Source organism: Schistocerca gregaria, chromosome 1, assembly GCF_023897955.1.
Source record: "Schistocerca gregaria isolate iqSchGreg1 chromosome 1, iqSchGreg1.2, whole genome shotgun sequence".
NCBI lineage: Eukaryota > Metazoa > Arthropoda > Insecta > Orthoptera > Acrididae > Schistocerca > Schistocerca gregaria.
Window position 1 is genome coordinate 1073312390 of NC_064920.1, and position 23621 is coordinate 1073336010.

Sequence of the window (23621 nt, forward strand, 5' to 3'; positions counted from 1 at the left end):
ATGGACTGTGAATTCTGTGAAAGCGATTGGCTCTCCTGTGTTCGAGGAATGAAGATTCGGATGTTCTTTTATTTGTAGTAATGTTGCAACACAGTTATTTTCATTTATTGCGGGAGTGCGTGGTTACTTATTTTCTTATAATTTTCTGTATTTATAAAAGTCTGTAATTTTTTATGTGCTTCCTTGTGAAAGGTGTGGAACGAAATGCAGGTGCACTGTGTTTCCTGTCCATAAAACAGATAACAATCATATTTATATCAAAATTTTCTGCCCTTATGGTATTTTTCATGTTTTTTATGTGGTTTCTTGTGAAAAATGTGGAGTAGGCTTCAGATGTGTTCTGGTTTCTCTGTGTAAGGAAATTAACAAAACCAGTCACATTTGTTTCGAAATTTTCTGCCTTTTATGGCATTTTGAAATGTGTTTATGTGGTTCCTTGTGAAAGGTATTCAAAAAAGTAGGAGTGATCGAGGATAAAAAAACTCGGTCAACGCAGCTAGAGGAAGAATACATGGTCAAGGCGTTAGGTCACCAAACTTCTGGTCCGTGTTCAATTCTTGGTTCAAATGGTTCTGAGCACTATGGGACTTAACATTGGAGGTCATCAGTCCCCTAGAACTTAGAACTACTTAAACCTATCTCACTTAAGGACAGCACACACATCCATGCCAGAGGCAGGATTCGAACCTGCGACCGTAGCGGTAGCGCGGTTCCAGAATGTAGCGCCTAGAACCGCTCGGCCACACCGGTCTGCTCAATTCTTGGTATTGGCTTTTTTCCATTTGATATTTTCTAAATAAAACATCGGAAGATGTGACTAATAATCAAATAATTATATATAAGTTATTTTCATCATAATACATGAGACGCTACGAAGGACTTTCGTAGATGATGATGGTCAATAGACCTGCACCATGGAAGTAATATCACCGAAATGTATCTCTGTTTGTCAACTGTTTATTTTTACGTTTTCCGACAGGTAAGGAACTTCACCACACGACTTCAAAATCATGCAACATCACACCAGAGCTGACAGTTATAGCACAGGCAACATAGGGAAGATGCTATCAAAATTCATGTGCTGGTCCATAACCACTTATCCACACCTGTCTTTCATGATATGCTTTTATAAGTTTGGTATTCATCCAAATTGTTATTTCGTGCATCATAGATAGATTCTGCACATTGTGCTAATGATGTCGACTAAATTTATCATTTGCTTAATGCTAATTCTTTCCATAAAGAACCGGTTACTCCCACGCTAATTGTCCCCATAACGTCATGGTTAGTTACCATTCCACACAACTCATGTATTAGACCTAATTACTCAAGGAGTTTTACATGCACAGTCACTCATTAACAAATCTTTATGCAGGTAGCCTAAGCAATTTTAACATACAAATAATCCTACTTAATTCAAACATGCAAATAGACCTAATAAATCTTAACATGCAAATACCCCAAACAGAATGCATAAGTATTTTCTGAAATTTGGGGTGCCCGGTCAACCTTCTGGCTATGGCTCTTTCTCTGTTACGAAGTTCTCGTATTTCCCGTGGGGAAAAAAGTCTCACGAACAATGATGTATCACATTTTAGTATATGTACATTCTCTTTTTTTTAAAACGAGTAATTTGATAAGCTGAATGCAGGTGCTTTAATTACCTACTGTCTATCACTCTTTTATACGCTCATACCCATAATTGTCGATTACCATCATCTTTGGCTGTTACATAACTTTCTTGATTATTATTCAATGCATCACTCCCCCCCCCCCCCCTCCTGGTCATCCAATGGTACAGTAAACCTCCATTCTCCTGAATACTATTAATAGATAATATTAATTAAGAACAGCACAACTTACACATTATCAAATGCATTTGGAAGGTCTGCACTGCACAGCATCTTTCTGTCGTCATTCTTGTCCACGTTATCCATTAACTGACTAAAAACTTGCCTACTAATCCTACATTTGGCTAAGTGCTCCTATAAAATACAAAACCATTGAATATACACTATCCTTGGACGTTCCCTGACGTCAAACCAACGTGACACACCAATTTCCTCGAATATGTCCATACTCATCACTGATTCGGACAACAATAAATCAAACAATCATCGTGTGTTATGCGGCTCTGTGTCGACAGATTAAACAAGAGTACAAAAACCTATCACATATTCCCCAACAGTGTTAACAACAATAGAAAAATGTGTGCATCACAAGAGGAACCGTCGCCGTATTTTCATCCCATACAACAACCATTCGACATTGTCATATCAACATGTATAATGTATTTGACGACTGGTCACTCCTTCTGTAATGCATACTGTTCGTATTTGTCATTGTCTGCTATTTCTCAGATTCACTGATTCTTACGGACTCCATTTTCTATGGCGTATACTACATGGTCTTTGTTCCCAGTCCACGATAACTTACCCCACCTTTTCCCACTATTGCGGCAACGATCTTGCCTACTTATTCAATGAAGGGTTTTGTGTGACAGATATGATGTATACAACCTGACTTTTCGAATTTTGTAGTTTTCAGTCCATATGTGCATGTGTGATGCTGCGTATATGGAGAGGCATGTTATAGACAGAAAGCAAGTTGTGACACAGTTTCTTTCGTTTATTGTCCGACCCCGGTGGCTGAGAGGCCACCGTTATGCAATGTCAATCCTAAGGGCCTGGGTTCGATTCCCGGCTGCGACGGAGATTTTTTCACCTCAGGGACTGGGTGTTGTGTTGTCGTAATCATCATCATTTCATCCCCATCGACGCGCATGGCGCTGAAGTGGCATCAAATCGAAAGACTTGCACCAGGCGAACGGTCAGCCCGAAGGGAGGCCCTAGTCACACGACTTTTTTTTCTTTGTTTATTAGACAGAAGGAAAGGCTTCACCAGAACTTTCTGTCCTACCTGGCACTCCCTCACTCACGCCTTCTTGTCTGCTCTCCACTCTCTCGTCCTTCCAGCTTCATGGATCTTGTTCATATCTTATTTTTTTATCGAATTGTTTTGTCTAGAGTCCAGTAGCAAGTGTACAGATCTGTCTTTCTTCTCAACAAAATGCCCCATGTTCTGATATGCTACGTTGTAAAATGCACTCAGTTTCCGGCTTCACTCTTTACCGGTAGATCACTGGGACAGCGTATGAAAATACAAAGAATCTGTGATGTTCTCTCACTCTGATGTTGTATTTGAAGTTATCGATTGCGCCTGTTTTCGGCATAAACAAATCGCGGTTTTCTTTTAGTATTCTGTGCGATTCTTCTAGATCAATTTCCCTTCTCATTTCCACACCCTTGTCCCTTGACTATGGCCGGGAGAGCGGTTTGCTGACCCATCCAGTGCTTTACTCTCAAATCGAAGCTGCGTCTTTGTTGTTGTGCATGATAACTTTACCTTTTCCCAGGTCTAAAAAGATGCCGTAATCACTCAACACGTGCATCCCTATTACAAGACCAGTTGTCAGTTTTGGAAGTACCAGAAAGTTTCCTGTCAACATGTGTCCTAGACACATTAATTCATGTCTAGCTTGTGTATATACGTGTAACATTACGAGTCAAGATAGATGTAACGGAACTTGAATAGCGTAAAGTTATCGTTAACAACGCACGCCATCCGATTTGTTACGATTTGGTCGGTCATAATAATAATAACATGCTTTTGAATACAATTAAAATATAACGGCGTTACCTGTTTAGTGTTATCGGAAATAATATGTAGTAAATTAATGACTAAGGTAGCCGATCCTATAAGATGAGGTAAAATTAGGCATGTTAGGGTGTTCTGCTTTATATCGACGAAGCCGATGATACGGCGTCTTTTTTTCCGTTTACTCTTAGAAATAAATAAGTAAAGAAGTGCTAATTGTGCTTTGAGAAAAATACACGCGCGAGTTTTAAATAGCTACAGTGTATAATCAGACTAACAAATGGACATTTAGTTACACAAAATCGCGGATAGCGAAGTGTGATCATTAAATTGAGTACACCTACAGGGCGGTCAATTCCGGGATATGTCTATTCACATCTCACGAGGGATGCGGTATTGATACCGTTTTTTTTAAATTTATATCTGTAAGTAGGCTGTTTAGGTTTTTTTATTTGTAACGCCAAATAGCGCTCTGTATGAAAAATCACTGGCTGTGCTGTGTGCAGTCAGTGGCTGGTTGGTATTGTTGTAATACTCGTCATTGTAGTGTTGGGCGGCTGGATGTTAACAGCGCGTAGCGTTGCGCAGTTGGAGGTGAGCCGCCAGCAGTGGTCGACGTGGGGAGAGAGATGGCGGAGTTTTGAAATTTGTAAGACTGGATGTCATGAACTGATATATATATTATGACTATTAAGGTAAATACATTGTTTGTTCTCTATTAAAATCTTTCATTTCCTAACTGTGCCTATCAGTAGTTAGTAACTTCCGTAGTTTGAATCTTTTATTTAGCTGGCAGTAGTGGCGCTCGCTGTATTGCAGTAGTTCGAGTAACGAAGATTTTTGGTGATGTAAGTGATTTGTGAAAGGTATAGGTTAATGTTAGTCAGGGGCATTCTTTTGTAGGGATTATTGAAAGTCAGATTGTGTTGCGCTAAAAATATTGTGTGTAAGTTTAAGCAGAGTCTTGTATAAATTTTCTAAGGGGACGTTTCATATGGCGACCCTGCCAGGATACCTCACTGGAATCTTCTGTTTTTTTTTACTTGTAGTTTGTGTAATTAGTGTAGATTTTGCTTATTGCTAGTGCATGATTGTAGAGAGAATCTCCTTTGTAGTTGTAGTCTTTCATTGTTGTACAGTAAAAAGTTGTGGCATGCATGTAGAGTTGCACCAAGTATTTCGCAGCTGCGCTTGCAATTAACTAGATATTATTTGCTATGTTAATGTGTTCTCTTAATTTTGCTCTTCAAATTGTGTTTTTCTGTGTTGTCGTGTGAAATATTGTGACAATAATGGCGTGTGAAAAACGTAATACTAGGCTCCAAAGTAAACTGAGAAATGACAGTGAAGACGAAAGCAGTGTGTTAGCGCCACCATGTAATGAATTAACTAATGTTCAAAGTAGTAATAGTGCATATGGAAATGGAGTGGGCTGCAAATAATGGTGTAGGCAGTGAAACAATTAGTGAACAGGAAAGCATTATCGATCGATCGGTTGGCAACAGCTCGCCTCAGGATTCCGAAATGACAGGACACAATATTGCAAATACTGTAGATTCAGGTTTTGCGTCCTCACCGTTTTCTCAAATAAGTCAAGACACATTTTCTGCTTGTCAAAATGTGAATGTTGCCGGTGCAAATGCACTGCCGAAAAGCATAGAGGAACAGATTCCAGACACTAATACATTATTATTGCAATTAATGCAACAAATGAAACAAAATCAGAGACAAACACAGCAAAAGCTTCAAAAGTTAGACACAATGGAACAAAATCAGAGACAAACACAGCAAAAGCTTCAAAAGTTAGACACAATGGAACAACACCAGAGACAAACACAGCAACAGTTGGACACAATGGAACAAAATCTTCAAAAGTTAGACACAATGGAACAAAATCAGAGACAAACACAGCAAAAGCTTCAAAAGTTAGACACAATGAAACAAAATCTTCGGAAGTTAGACACCACACTTGAACAAACACGTGAAGATTTAACTACTGAGTTACAAAACATTGAATCGAAATGTCAAAAAATCTGTAATGACGCAAAAACACAAATTTGTGAGCATTTTCAACCTATGCATTACAGAATCACGAAGCAGCCATAAAAGAACTGCAAAACCATTGTTCGTGAAAATCACGACACCTTGCAAGCTGAAATGGAGTCAGTTGCATCCACCGATTCGGTTACGCAACTTGCAAGAACTCAGAAAAACTTAAAGGACACAGTAGATTCGATTTCAACACGAATGGACACTCTGAAACTTGGTTCAGAAAAACACACAGAGGAAGTGTGTTCACTATCGGAGAAAGTAGCCGAACTTTCAGATCAGTTCACTAATTTATCTGCGAAGGTAGATGATGATCTGAATGACACAAGACCTGTAACCATCACTGACACAGAAGAGTATGAACAAATTAAGAAATTCAAACAAAATCAGAATCAAATTAATACGCAAGACAAAAGAGAAATCTGGGAAGCACAAGATCAGTGGACACAGGTAATACAAAAATTACATATTTCAGAGGACACTCGCGCTCCAACACGGGAAGAGGAACTTAGAAATACGGAAAAGCCACAAAATAATAACACAGGGCATTTCGGAAATCATGAAAGAAATTGCCAAGGTGCACCGAACTTTGAGACGGAACCGCCGACACGACGTAACAATGACCGATATGCTACTCGCCGACACGATGATTTTGACTATAAACTGTTCATTACTGCACGTAAATTCAAAACATTTAAGAATTCTGGCAACGACATTCATCCACAAGCGTGGCTCCATCAATTCTCTCATTGTTTTCCTCCCAACTGGTCATTAGAGCACAGATTAGAATTTAGGTGTGGCTACTTGGAGAATGAACCAGCTGTAAGAATGCGATCGGTCATTCACGATTGTCACAGTGAAGGAGAAATTTATCATGCCTTCCTCTCAGCATATTGGTCTCAAGCTACACAAGACCGAGTAAAACATAACATCATTATGATGAAACATTTCGAACAATCTGAATTTTCCAGTATTGTGAAATATTTTGAAGACATGTTACATAGGAATCAATATCTTTCAAACCCATACAGCCCTTCAGAACTCATCCGCATTTGCTTAATGAAATTGCCGGAACATTTAAGGAATATTATTTTGGCAGGGCGTTGCAACGACGACATTGAAGCTTTTCAGGGACTCTTACAAGAATTAGAACTTGACACAGACAGTCGCGGGATGCGAAAACAGGAAAACAATCACTACAGGTCACATCCGACGCAATTCCGCGATGAAAGAACAATAACTGGACACGGCAAGGCTATTCTCACAACAAAAATCGTGACCAAAACAGACACCACCCATATGACAACCACTGGCAGAGTAATAGTTACAGAGAAAGATCGCATTTCCGTAGTAATGAGTATTACACAGACAATAATAGAAACAGACAATGTGGCAACCAGAACTATTATTATCGCGGGAGACAGAATAATTTCAGACGCAAGGGTCCACCGCTCAGTGATAATTCAGGGAGAAAATCTCCACCACTTAACCGACAAGAAAGAAACTACAGGAACTACCGACATGACGGCAGACGATATAATCATAGCGACAGACCGGAATTTCATGAGAACTGGCGGGATTCAAACAGAGCTGGGCCCTCTCGACAAGGTGAATTTGTAGAAGAGGTCTCCTAATCCGAATAACGACGCACGCCAGCAAAGAGATAGCAGATAATGACTCGCACCGCAGGCACCCACGTGCGCCGGCTGTCTCCGAGAAAAATAACATAGACGCTAACCTTGAGAAGAACTCCTGTATTCTTTACCGACGTTTACCGCATGATAATTGCGTTCAAGTTGAAACTCTGCGTACTAGGAAGAGTAAAGGTTTACACCACATTTCACGTGTAAAACCGTTTATTGAAAGATAACCTGCTTTTTAACTTTGTCTTTGCCAGAAAACATTTCACTTCACTTTTCTAGTATGCTTTGTCACACTGAGAAATATGTTAACATGCAACAATGTTTTGAAGTTAACTATCCAGTCTAGAACCTAGGGAACATTTTTAAACAGAAATTACGAATGCATTGTTATAGTGAACAGACGACACAGTGTTGTTATTTGTACATTCTTGCTTGTTAGTTGCACGATTACGTAACGACTATAAGGCTTACATACTTAGAACATATACTGTTAATGAGATTTTAATGCAACATTTTCGTTTAGTTGAAAAGACATTCTTCATTTGAAGTACTTTCTGTGAGATTAAAGATGAGTTAGCATTTGGTTTCTTTGATAGCTACACGATTATATCACGATGCTACTAATGTGTGACACAATTTACACTGTGCTTTTGCTGTGTATCTGTTTTATATCTGCACAGTTTTTCTAAATTCTTCTGGAAAGGAAAACTTGTTTTAGTAGTAACTTTGTGGTATATCTACAATGAGACAGTCTTTTCTGTAGCACAACAATACGTTACAGTACAGTACTTACTTCATCACGGCAATAAGCGTAGTAACTACGGTATCTATACGCAAAGCATTTCACTTTTGTTTATCATGAGGTAAGTACGTTGTCTTCTGCAGAACTTAGCTTTCGGACGACGATAACTACGACACTTCCACAGAGATTATCTTACAACACGACGCACAGTTTTGGGCTACAGTATACGTATTTGAGTGATTAATTTTGTACTTAAAACATTTATTTTTAAAGATATTTGAAGTACAATGATACAAAGGTTTTCCGTGATACATTTCATTCCATTACTGTAATCTGTAACACCTGAGGATATAATTACATTAATCCTCAGGGGGGTAGACGCTCACTTTGTGTACCATGTGTTTGGCAAGCACAAGCAGCCCTAGCTAATATGGTATTTGCTTATACAACTTTACACATCGGTACCATATTTCTCTAACACATAAATTACACAGCTATCAGATAATTTAACTGAGGGACAAACTTTTTTTTTACTACATCAGTAACACATGTTTACACAATTACATAGTTGGATAACTTGACACTTACGAAACTGTATTTTGTCTGTACTTTGTGAACTGTTCATATTTTTTCGGAACCATTGTGATATTATGAGAGCTCTCAATGAAGTATTTGGTATGGGATCATGATTTTTAAAGTACGTTTGAGGCACATGACACTTTTGACATGCGCAGAGAATTTTTTTTAGGTTTTGAAATTATTCGAGGAAGTACGACGATTTTGAGATTTGGCTGAGGTTTTATGATGTTATGATGACGATGTGTATTACGCTGTTGCGGTATGTTTATGATCAATAAACTGATGCTATATGAGTTATTTGATTATGCTACGTATCTGTTATGATGAAATACTGAAGAAGTGTCGACGAATAAGGTAAGGAATAATGAGTAGTGGTTAGGGACTCCGGTTTGTGAAAAAGGTTGTTGTAAACCTATAATCGTACTTTAAGAGTTATGAAATGTATGTAAATGCGTGAATGTATTACAATGCCGACGAAAATTTTTTGGACACTGTTATATCAATAGGATGTTGTTTCTACAGATGAATAACGCAAATTCTTGACCTGTAAAATTTTCATATGAGACTGCAACTGTAGCGGAAACTGTTGTCGTGACTATTTCGGTAAGAAAGTTAAGTGACCACGTGCATGTAATGCGTCGTGGGCACCCAGCTGCGCGACAGCCACCTGGAAACAAGCCATTAGTGTGTGCCTTTCAGAGGCACAAGAAAAAAAAAGAGGCCATTATTCAAGCTATTGACATTCCTTTGTAGAAAGCATCGCAAAAACGAGATGCTCATTACTTGGAAAAGATACTTATTTACATCTGCACACCTGATAATGACAAGCGTCTTTCTACGAGAGTTGAGAGAATTTGTACTAACTTATGAAATGTCACATGACTATTGAATGATATTTTTATGCTTTGCCTTTCATAGTTGCTTATTTCATTTGATATCTGGTTTTCAGCTGCGTTGCAACATTGGTTTTATAAAATAAAATTAAATGCATTTGCTAATGTGAACACTTTCTGTCAACAGATCTATTAAATAATCATTTTATGATCCACATTTTTCGAAAAAGGAGCACTTCGAAAGGAAAGAACAATAAGAAGGGATTAATAACAGTCACTGCATACTTAATTTTCTTTTCAACTACTTGGTAATTATTTGTAGAATTAGCTTTTGTGGTGCACCACTTTAATGACATAGACATTAAGATGTGAATATACATTTCCCTTATCTGAATTGTTGTCTTTACTGTAATATTTTTTCTGCTTGAGCTTTGTCATGTTTAGATATAAGTTATTGCATTTGCTGCTGCTGTTTGCCAGGCATAGTGCTACTAAATTTCACTTTGTATTACTCTGTTAAGCTAGTTTTACGACTGATTTATTTTTCTTGTTTGCTGCTCATTGCCTTATATTAGTTGTAATATTCTGCTTTCTTTGACAAATTCCATTTTTTTGATTGCCTTATATTAGTTGTAATATTTCTGCCTGCTTTGACAACTTCCATTTTGTTCATTGCTTTTTGTATTAATTGTTTTGTGCTGCTGCATTGCCTCGTCCCTTAGTTTAGCATCTGAGCTCAGTAGGTTTAAGTTAGCTTAAGAGGGGGTACACTATATAAGAAACTAACTATGAGGAATTGGAAGAAATGCATTGAGAAGTTATAAGAAAATTATTTGGCCAAAAAGTATGTACAGTGGAGAAAAACTATTTTTGAAAGAGGATTTGAATAAAATACAGAAAGCATGCTTGGATAGGATATTTTTGGTGGAAACAAATGTTGAGATACGACCAAAGATCTACAGAATGAAGTTTTGGGTTGGACTGCAGTACCAAATGTCACACTGAAAACAGACCCTGTCCCGTATTTTGTGTTATTACACTATGTGAATTTGTATTTTTTCCTGTCTTTGTGTGTTTAGCTGATACGAGTTACGTTGCAGAATTTTTCTGATAATATATTATTTACTTTGTAAACATGTTTAGACATTATTTATCTGTTCTGTTTTGTTGCTCATATGTGAAGTTGATGTTTCAAAAGTTATTCTGATCTTTATGTATGTACTTATGTCACAATTTTTGTAACACTGATGTGCATGTTTATTTCTATTCGTTTGTAAAGCCTGTTTTACTACAAATGTTATCTGTATTATTATGTTTTTAATGATGTATTTTGTACCTTTGTTATTGTATTCGTATGTTATAAAATTGTAATTGACACCAGTTCATCAAATTAAGTAACTTGTAAGTTAAATTTCACTGCACAAGTTTCTGTTGGCCATAGTATATGGACAATATGTGAGAAGCAGGGGCTGATAGTGTTTGCATGTGTGTCAATAATTCAGAAAGGGACTGGATAACAGCATTGCTGGTTCTAAGGACATTTCAAACAAATTCTTTGTGAGTGGACAAGTGGTGGTTTATGGACTTGCTATATTCTCTGCAAGACTCTTCAATGGTGATTGTACACCTGCACAGTTGCAACAGATGGCTGCTGGCCGTCTCTACAAGGACTACAGTGGGTCTGCACCTTTGATGACCCACCAATACCATTATTTCTACAAGGACTGCAGTGGGTCAGCACCTTTGATGACCCACCAATACCATTATTTCTACAAGGACTGCAGTGGGTCTGCACCTCTGATGGCCCACCAATAGTAATCTCTACCAGGACTATAGAGGGTCTGCTCTGTGATGACCTACCTACCGATAGTCTTCAATGTCGACTGACTCTGCTGTGGCCCATTACGTGTCTGCATGTCAAGAGTCAGCACTGTCTTTCCGTTGGAAGGACAACACTACTTCCAAGTGCAATTTCTTTTATCGCTCTGACTTTGAGAAAAACACTGCAATTTTACTGTGATGAACGATCAGGACTGTCTTTATGGACTGTGAGAAAATTTTAGCTTTTGACCAACATTGTATCAATAAGTGTGTGCATTTGATATCTTTGTTATAGTAATTAAGAAAAATTTTATCAAATCATTATTGTCCAGTGCCCAAAACAATTTGTAAAATTTTTTGTGGGGAGCATTGGGGCTCTGTAATTAGGCTGTTTAGGTTTTTTTATTGGTAACGCCACATAGCGCTCTGTATGAAAAATCACTGGCTCTGCTGTGTGCAGTCAGTGGCTGGTTGGCATTGTTGTAATACTCGCCATTGTAGTGATGGGCGGCTGGATGTTAACAGCGCGTAGCGTTGCGCAGTTGGAGGTGAGCCGCCAGCAGTGGTCGACGTGGGGAGAGAGATGGCGGAGTATTAAAATTTGTAAGACTGGATGTCATGAACTGATATGTATATTATGACTATTAAGGTAAATACATTGTTTGTTCTCTATTAAAATCTTTCATTTGCTAACTGTGCCTATCAGTAGTTAGTGACTTCCGTAGTTTGAATCTTTTATTTAGCTGGCAGTAGTGGCGCTCGCTGTATTGCAGTAGTTCGAGTAACGAAGATTTTTGGTGAGGTAAGTGATTTGTGAAAGGTATAGGTTAATGTTAGTCAGAGCCATTCTTTTGTAGGGATTATTGAAAGTCAGATTGTGTTGCGCTAAAAATATTGTGTGTCAGTTTAAGCAGAGTCTTGTATAATTTTTCGAAGGGGACGTTTCATATCGCGGAGAGCGGGCTTCAGTTTATAAAAAGGAGAAAAGCTGTATCATTATCATTGACTGTTGGTGTCAAGCAACCAAAACTATTCATCAAAGGGTTTCGGTGAGTGAGTGGTGAATGTGAAATGAAACTGTGAACGAGGTTATGTTAAATAAAACAGAAGAGACAATACAGTTTGGTCGTATCTGTTATTATTCCATAAACTGTAACATTTCTTCTCGTTGTACGAAGCTTTTATAGACGATCGTTATGACAATTTGCTTTGAAGGGATCTCGTTACGAGTTGAGTTCTGGGGACCTGGTCAAGAGGGGATAGTTCGTAGATACTAACTACTGCAGCTATTCTGGAATCAGATGCTGCCGCGACCGTTGTGTGTTGTCAATGGCTTAAGGTCATCATATGTCATGCTCTAAGATCGACGCGCCTTTCCTCCTGGTATAATGCTGTCTCACGGTAACAACGACAACACCGATGACGAAGGAAGCTACGGTAGACACCTAAATGATTTTCCTCTTGCTGCACCCTTAATCATAATTTTCCTTAATAGCAGCTCCAGATAACTATGATCCTTTTTACATCTGTTCAATGTAGTTTCTTCTATCGCCGAAATTTGGCTTCCACTACCCAAAATTCCGAATGTTTCCATGCCACCTACGGTCACGTTTAGTACCAAATGAATATCCCCTGTCGTTCTAGCTTCCTTCCGTTACTTAAGGCTTCTGAAATGTCATGCTGAACACCATTTATGAGGCTAGGTCTGATTGATGACGGGGGTCTCATTTGTCTCCACCTCACTTTCCGAACGTCAATGCCTAGGAACGCTGTGTCCACACTGATGGGGTCCTGGGTTTGAGCTACGGAATTCCACATTCTCTTTCCCATTTTGGGGCAGTTCACCATCCCCTTCGTTAGCTCCGACACGTTCTGCATGTTTACTATTTCCCAAATTGTGCTATCAGACAATTTGTGGACCTTTGTCATAATTTCTTTCGATGTTCCATCCTCTGTCTCGAGATTTGTGATTATTTCTCTTCCTCCGTTCCAATCTCCATTATTTGGTGTCTGATTTTTTCTAAGCCTGTTCCTCCTAATGTATTCGACGAACGGTGCTCATTTCGTAAACGTCCGTCTCTATCGCAATTGTCATACTTTTGATGGTGCAGCAGTCCGCTTATGTGGTACTACTCAGTTAAACAGGGAAGACAACGTTTTGGGTGAAGTGAATTTCCATCGTCTTCGCACTTCTGAAAGCTTCTGATTCGCAGAAAATATTTGAAATCGAACGGTATTTCTGATGTTACATCCCGCCGTAATACTCGCTCTACCGTTTTCAGGCCTTCTTACCTCTCTCCAACTTATGAGCTTCTCCTGTTGTGAACTCTGAAGCTGAATTCACTAAGAGTGTGATCATGGCTCCTACTCAATGGTACACAATTGTGTGAATCGTTACATACTTCATCCGCAGTGACTGCCATCCCATATTTTCTATGCTGTTGAATATACTTCCTCAATGGCTATTCTCTCGTCTTTTCCATTTCCGAATTCATTTTCTCGTGTTGCTTTTTAAACATTAGTTGTACACTCACTTCTTGTGTTCCTGCCAGCGGTGTCGGGTTTGTGGTGTTCAATCCCGCTCTTAGTTCCTGAAGCGTGCTGTACATTCTGTCCCGGATTTCGTTCACAAGTAGGTTTGCAGCCTCTTCAAGCCTTTATGTCGGTGTTCTCGACTGTTTCATGTATTTCAGAATGGCCTTTCTAGTATTACGAGGGGCATTTTAAAAGTCTGTGCCAAGTTCGAGAGATGGCACCAATGGCGCGTATCGGGATCATGTTTAGTTAGTGGCATCTTTGGAAAGAACGCGTATCAAGTTTCAGCCATATTGGTCTATTTCTTTGTGTTTGGCATTGGTGTGAATCAAGGAAGTCGAGTGATTGACAAAAAATGGACGAAAAAGAATTTCTTGTGGTGATTAAACATTACTTTATGAAAGGTAACACCCCTCAGGAGACTAAAGAGAAGCTTTGTAAACATTATGGTGACTCTGCACCTTCGATTAGATCAGTTTATAAGTGGTTTCAAAATTTTGTGGCCATATGGACACAAGTGATGCTGAACATTCTTTACGTTTTGTGGAGGTTACGACTCCAGAAATCATTGATAAAATCCATGACAAATTGATGGATGTTAAGGTGCTTGAGATTGCTAGTGCTGAAGGCACCTCGAATGAGTGGGTACATAATATTCTGCATAAACATTATTTGGACATGAGAAAGCTATCCGAAAGACTGGTTCCGCGATTGCTCACGCTTGACCTAAAACAGAATCGTATAAAATGTTGGAAGTATGGTTTGCAGTTGTTCAGGCAGAATCCGCAGGACTTTAAGCATCGTTTCGTCACTGTGAATGAAACATGGATATATTACCATACTCCTGAGACCAAACAACAATCCAAACAAATGGTTACCGAGGGAGGCTCTCCACCAAAGAGGCAGAGATCATTCCTTCGGCCGGAAAGGTTATGGCGACTGTCTTTTGGGATTCGCAAGGAATAATCCTCATCAACTGTCTGGAAAAGGGTAAAACTATTACAGGTGAATATTATTCCTCGTTATTGGACTGTTTGAAAACCGAGCTGCAAGAAAAACGTCGGCGATTGGACCGCAAAAAAAGTTCTTTTCCATCTCGACAATGCACCGGCACACACCTCATCAGTTGTGCTCGCAAAATTAATGGAAATAGGATTCCAACTCGTTTCACATCCCCCTATTCTCCAGACGTGGCTCCCTCAGACTACTGTTTGTCCCCCAATTTCAAGAAATGGCTGGTGGGATAAAGATTTTATTCAAAAGAGGAGGTGATTGCAGCAACTAATAGCTATTTTGCAGACTTGGACAATTTCTGTTATTTGGAAAGGATCAACAAATTAGAACTGCGTTGAACAAAGTGTATAAGTCCAAAAGGAGACTATGTCGAAAAATAAAAAAGGTTTACCCCAAACACGTAAGTAGTTTTTATTTTAGCACGGACTTCTCAAACTCCCCTCGTATTATCAGTTTATTTACTTGTTGTTAGTGGCCCATTTGCTATAATTTTTGCTTCTTTCAGAGATTTCTCTGCCAGTTCTATAAAATCGTTAGTTTCTCCACTTATCTCTCGAATTTCGTTCCACAGACTCTCCTCCATGGCCTTGTGTTCTTTTCTCATGTCTATAATTTCCTGTCCGATCATATCTCCATCGTCTCTATTTTCTTTCCTCGTTGTTCTTAAAAGGACAATTATGTTGAATTCACTGTCGTCTGACTGACTTACTTTATCTGTTGTTGCTGCTCTGGAATGTGATGGGGCGATCTTTCCTGCACCCTAGTTCGATCCTCCTCTTTCCTCCGAATTATGGATGATTACCACTGACTCTACGTTTTTTGGTCTGACGTCTGCCGTTTCTCTCGAGTACTGCTGCTCGCTGAACTGAGTTTATTTGCAAACAGACTGTTACTCGATACGTTACAGTCATATTAGGCACCTATCGGGCTTGATTGCTCTGCAGGATAAATTGCCTGTTTGTCTAGTGACTGGCAAGAACCCACAGAGTCGTGCAGTTTCAGAATACTGTCAAGTTCAACACTAATCCGAACTAATTCTCGTCTTGCCTTTGATTGAGTTAATATTCAGCTTTTAACTAACCCAAGCTGACACGTGATGAATAAATTAAAATACCTTATCTTACTTTCATAAGTAAAAGGAAGTGAGCTCATCACAACCTACCCTAACTGTCAGTAGATATATTGTGGGTATTCAGGCACAGCGTGTAACTGCTGATGTCATCTATGTGAGCAATGAGTCTTGGTATTTCCCCACCCACCCTCGTCCTCCACATCTCACAAATAACCCTATAATAAAATGACAGTACATTTAACTTTACTGTACCCGTAGTCTCGGGGTAGTGTCTTTGATTCACAATCAAAAACGTCTTCGGTCCCGGGTTCGCTCCCTGCCACTGACTAAATTTTGATAAAGAATCAGCATTGGCGGCCGAAGACCTCTGGCATAAGAAGTCATCCTCATTCTGCCAACGGCCTTGTCAAAGAGGGCGGAGAAGTAGATTAAAACTGAAGAAACTGCAAAAATGTGGGAAATTAAGGAGATGGGACCTGGATAAACTCAAAGAACCAGAGGTTGTACAGAGTTTCAGGGAGAGCATAAGGGAACAATCGACAGGAATGCGGTAAAGAAATACAGTAGAAGAAGAATGGGTAGCTTTGAGAGATGAAGTAGTAAAGGCAGCAGAGGATGAAGTAGGTAAGAAGATGAGGGCTAGTAGAAATCCTTGGGTAACAGAAGAAATATTGAATTTAATTGATGAAAGGAGAACATATAAAAACACAATAAATGAAGTAGGTAGAAAGGAATACAAACGTCTCATAAATGACATCGACAGAAAGAGCAAAATGGCTAAGCAGGGATGGCTAGATGACAAATGTAAGCATGTAAAGGCTTATCTCACTAGGGGTAAGATAGATACTGCCTACACGAAAATGCAAGAGACCTTTGGAGAAAAGAGAACCACTTCTATGAACGTCAAGAGCTCAGATGGAAACCCAGTTCTAAGCAAAGAAGGGAAAGCAGAAAGGTGGAAGGAGTATATAGAGGGTCTATACAAGGGCGAAGTACTTGAGGATAATATTATGGAAATGGAAGAGGATGTAGATGAAGATGAAATGGGAGATATGATATTGGGTGAAGAGTTTGACAGAGCACTGAAAGACCTGAGTCGAAACAAGGCCCCTGGAGTAGACAACATTATATTGGAACTACTGACAGCCTTGGGAGAGCCAGTCCTGACAAAACTCTACCATCTGGTGAGCAAGATGTTTGAAACAGGCGAAATACCCTCAGACTTCAAGAAGAATATAATAATTCCAATCCCAAAGAAAGCAGGTGTTGAGAGATGTGAAAATTACCGAACAATCAGTTTAATAAGCCACAGCTGCAAAATACTAACACGAATTCTTTACAGACAAATGCAAAAACTAGTACAAGCCGACCTCGAGGAAGATCAGTTTGGATTCCGTAGAAATACTGGAACACGTGAGGCAATACTGACCCTACGACTTATCTTAGAAGAAAGTTTAAGGAAAGGCAAACCTACGCTTCTAGCATTTGTAGACTTAGAGAAAGCTTTTGACAATGTTGACTGGAATACTCTCTTTCAAATTCTAAAGGTGGCAGGGGTAAAATACAGAGAGCGAAAGGCTATTTACAATTTGTACAGAAACCAGATGGCAGTTATAAGAGTCGAGGGACATGAAAGGGAAGCAGTGGTCGGCAAGGGAGTAAGACAGGGTTGTAGCCTCTCACCGATGTTATTCAATCTGTATATTGAGCAACCAGTAAAGGAAACAAAAGAAAAATTCGGAGTAGGTATTAAAATCCATGGAGAAGAAATAAAAACTTTGAGGTTCGTCGATGACATTTTAATTCTGTCAGAGACAGCAAAGGACTTGGAAGAGTAGTTGAATGGAATGGATAGTGTCTTGAAAGAAGGATATAATATGAACATCAACAAAAGCAAAACGAGGATAATGGAATGTAGTCGAATTAAGGCGGGTGACGCTGAAGGAATTAGATTAGGAAATGAGACACTTAAAGTAGTAAAGGAGTTTTGCTATTTGGGAAGCAAAATAACTGATGATGGTCGAAGTAGAGAGGATATAAAATGTAGACTGACAATGGCAAGGAAAGTGTTTCTGAAGAAGAGAAGTTTGTTAACATCGAGTATATATTTAAGTGTCAGGAAGTCATTTCTGAAAGTATTTGTATGGAGTGTAGCCATATATGGAAGAGAAACATGGACGATAAATAGTTTGGACAAGAAGAGAATAGAAGCTTTTGAAATGTGGTGCTACACAAGAATGCTGAATATTAGATGGGTAGATCGCATAACTAATGAGGAAGTATTGAATAGGATTGGGGAGAAGAGAAGTTTGTGGCACAACTTGACCAGAAGAAGGGATCAGTTGGTAGGACATGTTCTGAGGCATCAAGGGATCACCAATCTGGTACTGGAGGGCAGCGTGGAGGATAAAAATCGTAGAGGGAGACCAAGAGATGAATACACTAAGCAGATTCAGAAGTATGTAGACTGCAGTAGGTACTGGGAGATGAAGAAGCTTGCACAGGATAGAGTAGCATGGAGAGCTGCATCAAACCAGTCTCAGGACTGAAGACCACAACAACAACAACAACAATTAAGTGATATTCTCAAAAAAATCTGAAGGCAAAATTACTAATGATAATGATTTCAGTAAAAAATCTTTAAGTGATCTTCATGAAACAAAACTTTAAAAAATTATTCTAATCTTAATGAACAACAATTAATCCATCTTATTGAAAGATCTGAGGGTAAAATTAATAATATCAGTAATGACACTTATTTTCAAAAGCCTTTACTAGATATATCAAGAAATTAAATAAAAGAATGATCAGAAAAGTTTACCAGATGTCAATTTTCCCCTCCACCACACACCGTCAGGTGGCTTGCGGAGTACGGATGTAGATGTAGATATAGATGATGAAGATTTTTCAAATCACCACATTGAATTTATAAAAAAAGTTTCTACTTGTCATTTAGGAATAGTAGCTTATGAAATTAATAATAATGATAACATTGTTGACCCACAAGTATTTCTTAATCAAATTACATGAGAAACACTCACCAATTTAATGAACATTATAATACAAAAAAGAGCAATTAAAATTAACATATTTTCTAGTAATTTAAAAAAACAAGAGTAAATGCAATTTAATTTTAAAAGATGAATCAAATTCTATGAAGGACAACTGATTTAGAAGATTATTATCAAAAATCAATAAATTAAGTATTAACTGAAATGGAAAGAATGCAAAAGAAAAATTTAGTTCTCTGAATTTTATGTAGATAGTTTAGAATTAAGTATTTGTAGACAAGCCAATTTTTGGTTCATCTTATATATATTCACCAGAAGTAATTGAAGATAAAAAATCTGTAGTTAAAAACAGATCAAAAATGTTTCCTGTGGGCTATAAAATTTGGTTTATTATCTGTACATAGGAATTCACAAACAGTTAATAATTATAAAAATATTGGATTAGAATTGGATCAAATTGTTGAAAAAGAAGAAATTAATTTTCCAATTCAGTTAACAGTTATTCCATAATTTGGAAAGAAATCACATATTCCAATTAATGTTTCTCAGTATGAAATCAATGAAGAAGAAGAAGAAACAATCATTGTATCTTGTCTTTGCCACACAAAATAAGCAAGAAATTGTTAACCGTCTTTTAATTCAAGAAGAAAATAATTCACGTTATTGTTGGATAAAAAATCTATCTAGATTCATTAGTTACAAGGAACTGAAAGTTAATCTTTGTGGTCGATGTTTAAAATATAGCACAAGAAAAATTACACATTTATTAAAATGATAGTAAATAACGTAAAGTAGTAAACATAAATATACATTTAAAAACCAAAAATTGATTTACAAAATTATAATCGTTTATTAAGGAATGTATATTTCAAATACTTATTAATAAATACTAACACTTGTCAAGGAATTCCTGAATAATCTTATATAAATAAATAGCAAAAGCATTTACTGATATCATTCAGTTACTCTGTTAAATATTCTAATCATGATTATCAAACTCCTGCTAGACATACTGGTAAAGAAACAGCAAAAAAATACATTGAAATGTTAACAGTAGAATCTAGAGATATTCCTAAAATATATAGACACAACATTGCAATGATAATAACATAAGGAGATGTAATCAATTTTTAAAATTCCGAAACTTGTGTTGTTTGTGAAAAAAATTTACTTATGGTGAAAAGAAAGTAAGGGATCATTGCCATTTAAAAGGAAAATATTGAGATGCTGCACATGAGGATTAGTCTGATAGGGTAAAACCACTGTCATTGTTAGTACACAAGAATATGTTACAAAACTCTACAGTTCTTTGAGGAAAACGATGTTTCCAAGGTACATGAGGACCCCATGCCAACTTTGTAGAAAGAAATCAGAGCCACAATTAACGATGCCAAATCTCTTCTTAAATCGTTTCAAAAAAAAGCAGCTAGGCAACATTAAACTTCAACTGCTTACGTTAGGAGTTCAGTTTCAAGTACATAAAAAAGGTCTTCCAATCTGCCCAATTTCCAACAGTATAAACAGTACCTATCATGAAGCAGCCAAATTTCTGCAGGACATATTGAAAAAATAGTTCATTCTCCATAATACACTAGATACATTCATGACTTCTTGATAATTTGCCAAGGGGCTAAAGACGGTGTAAATCGACTTTTCAAAATTTTTAAGGATTTTGATAAAAATATTTCTTTCACTTGTGGACTTGAGAATGAGTTCCAGCTGTTAACCTTTCTAGGTCTCACTTTTATGATGTTAGATGACAAAACTAGTTACAAATCTTCCATAAAAAAACCAGTTGTCATGAAATTTATCCATCACTTCAGTACACCCATACTCTTATAAGGAAGCATTTTTCTTTCAGCTATCCACAGAGTCCCTCCATCCCACTATAAAGTGAAATACTAAAATCTGATTAGAACTACTGTATTCAGCAATGGCTATGATCCTTCCGTAGTAGATAATAATTTTGGTTGTAAAGCATATGAATCACAACTCAATGCATTTCTAATAATGAAGCTAAGGGGAAGAAATAATTTTTATCTGTACTATTTCTTGGTCCAGTTTCTTACAAAACACAGTGTCTGATTCAAAATAAGTGGAACTGCACAGTAGCTTTTTCCACTGATAATTCTTGAAAAAATGACATCATAGATACATTGAAACCTACACTTTCTCTTCGCTCTCAGCTTCAGGCAGTGTTGGCTTTGGTCACACAGCTTGAGGCTGTTGCCAATGGGCATCACTGTGTGGGTCCAGATGGGGTTTGTCGGGGACGGCCAGCTCGACCCACGCATCCCCCGATCGGACTATGACTGTGGCTGCCCAGGATACTGCCCACATTGAGGCTGATCCCTCACCTGTGGTAGAGTGGGAGGTCGTATCAAGGTGTGGCAGGGGGCGAAAGACATTCCAGGGGGCTGAACGGAAGGCCTCTCCAGTTTGTCTGATGAACTGGTTTCAGGCTCTGTCTCCGGCTGATACTGATGTTCGGCCAGAGATGGCTGCTTGTCCTGTTCCAGAGGTTGCCCCTCAGTCTGCATGATCCGGGCAGTCACAGAGGGTGGGCTTACTGGTAGGTGGGAGCTCCAACGTCAGGCGCGTAATCGGACCCCTTAGGGACATGGCAGCAAGAGAGGGGAAGAAAACCAATCTGCACGCCGTGTACATACCGGGGGGAGTCATTCCAGATGTGGAAAGGGTCCTTCCAGATGCCATGAAGGGTACAGGGTGCACCCATCTGCAGGTGGTCGCTCATGTCGGCACCAATGATGTGTGTCGCTATGGATCGGAGGAAATCCTCTCTGGCTTCCGGCGGCTATCTGATTTGGTGAAGACTGCAGGTCTCGGTAGCGGGATAAAAGCAGAGCTCACCATCTGCAGCATCGTCGACAGGACTGACTGCGGAAATTTGGTACAGAGCCGAGTGGAGGGTCTGAATCAGAGGCTGAGACGGTTCTGCGACTGTGTGGGCTGCAGATTCCTCGACTTGCGCCATAGGTTGGTGGGATTTCGGGTTCCGCAGGACAGGTCAGGAGTCCACTGCACGCAGCAAGTGGCTACACGGGTATCAGGGGTTGTGTGGCGTGGACTGGGCGGTTTTTTAGGTTAGATGGTCTCGAGCAAGTACAGAAAGGGCAACAGCCTCAAAGGGTGCGGGGCGAAGTTAGGACATGCGGGGACCAAGCAGCAATCGGTATTGAAATTGTAAACTGTCGAACCTGCATTGGTAAAGTACCAGAACTTCAAGCGCTGATAGAAAGCACCGAAGCTGAAATCGTTATAGGTACAGAAAGTTGACTAAAGCCAGAGATAAATTCATCCGAAATTTTTACAAAGGCACAGACGGTGTTTAGAAAGGATAGATTGCATGCAACGGTGGTGGCGTGTTTGTCGCTGCTAGTAGTAGTTTATCCTGTAGTGAAGTTGAAGTGGATAGTTCCTGTGAATTATTATGGGTGGAGGTTACACTCAACAACCAAGCTAGGTTAATAATTGGCTCCTTTTTCCGACCTTCCGACTCAGCAGCATTAGTGGCAGAAAAACTGAGAGAAAATTTGGAATACATTGCATATAAATTTTCCCAGCATATTGTAGTCTTAGGTGGAGATTTCAATTTACCAGATATAGACTGGGACACTCAGATGTTTAGGACTGGTGGTAGGGACAGGGCATCGAGTGACATTATACTGAGTGCACTATCCGAAAATTACCTCGAGGAATTAAACAGAGAACTGACTCGTGGAGTTAACATCTTGGACCTACTGATAACAAACAGACTCGAACTTTTCGACTCTGTATGTGTACAACAGGGAATCAGTGATCATAAAGCCGTTGCAGCATCCCTGGATATGGAATATAAAAAAGGGAGGAAGGTTTATCTGTTTAGCAAGAGTAATAGAAGGCAGATTTCAGACTACCTAACACATCAAAACGAAAATTTCAGTTCGACACTGACAATGTTGAGTGTTTATTGAAAAAGTTTAAGGCAAATGTAAAATGCGTTTTAGACAGGTACGTGCAGAGTAAAACTGTGAGAGACGGGAAAAACCCACCGTGGTTCAACAACAATGTTAGGAAACTACTGCGAAACCAAAGAGAGCTTCAATGCAAGTTTAAACGCAGCCAAAACCTCTCAGACAAACAGAAGCTAGATGATGTCAAAGTTAGCGTAAGGAGGGCTATGCGTGAAGCGTTCAGTGAATTCGAAAGTAAAATTCTATGTACCGACTTGACAGAAAATTCTAGAAAGTTCTGGTCTTACATTAAATCAGTAAGTGGCTCGAAACAGCATATCCAGACACTCCGGGATGATGATGGCATTGAAACAGAGGATGACACGCGTAAAGCTGAAATACTAAACACCTTTTTCCAAACCTGTTTCACAGAGGAAGACCGCACTGCAGTTCCTTCTCTAAATCCTCGCACGAACGAAAAAATGGCTAACATCGAAATAAGTGTCCAAGGAATAGAAAAGCAACTGGAATCACTCAACAGAGGAAAGTCCACTGGACGTGACGGGATACCAATTCGTTTCTACACAGAGTACGCGAAAGAACTTGCCCCCCTTCTAACAGCCGTGTACCGCAAGTCTCTAGAGGAACGGAAGGTTCCAAATGATTGGAAAAGAGCACAGGTAGTCCCAGTCTTCAAGAAGGGTGGTCGAGC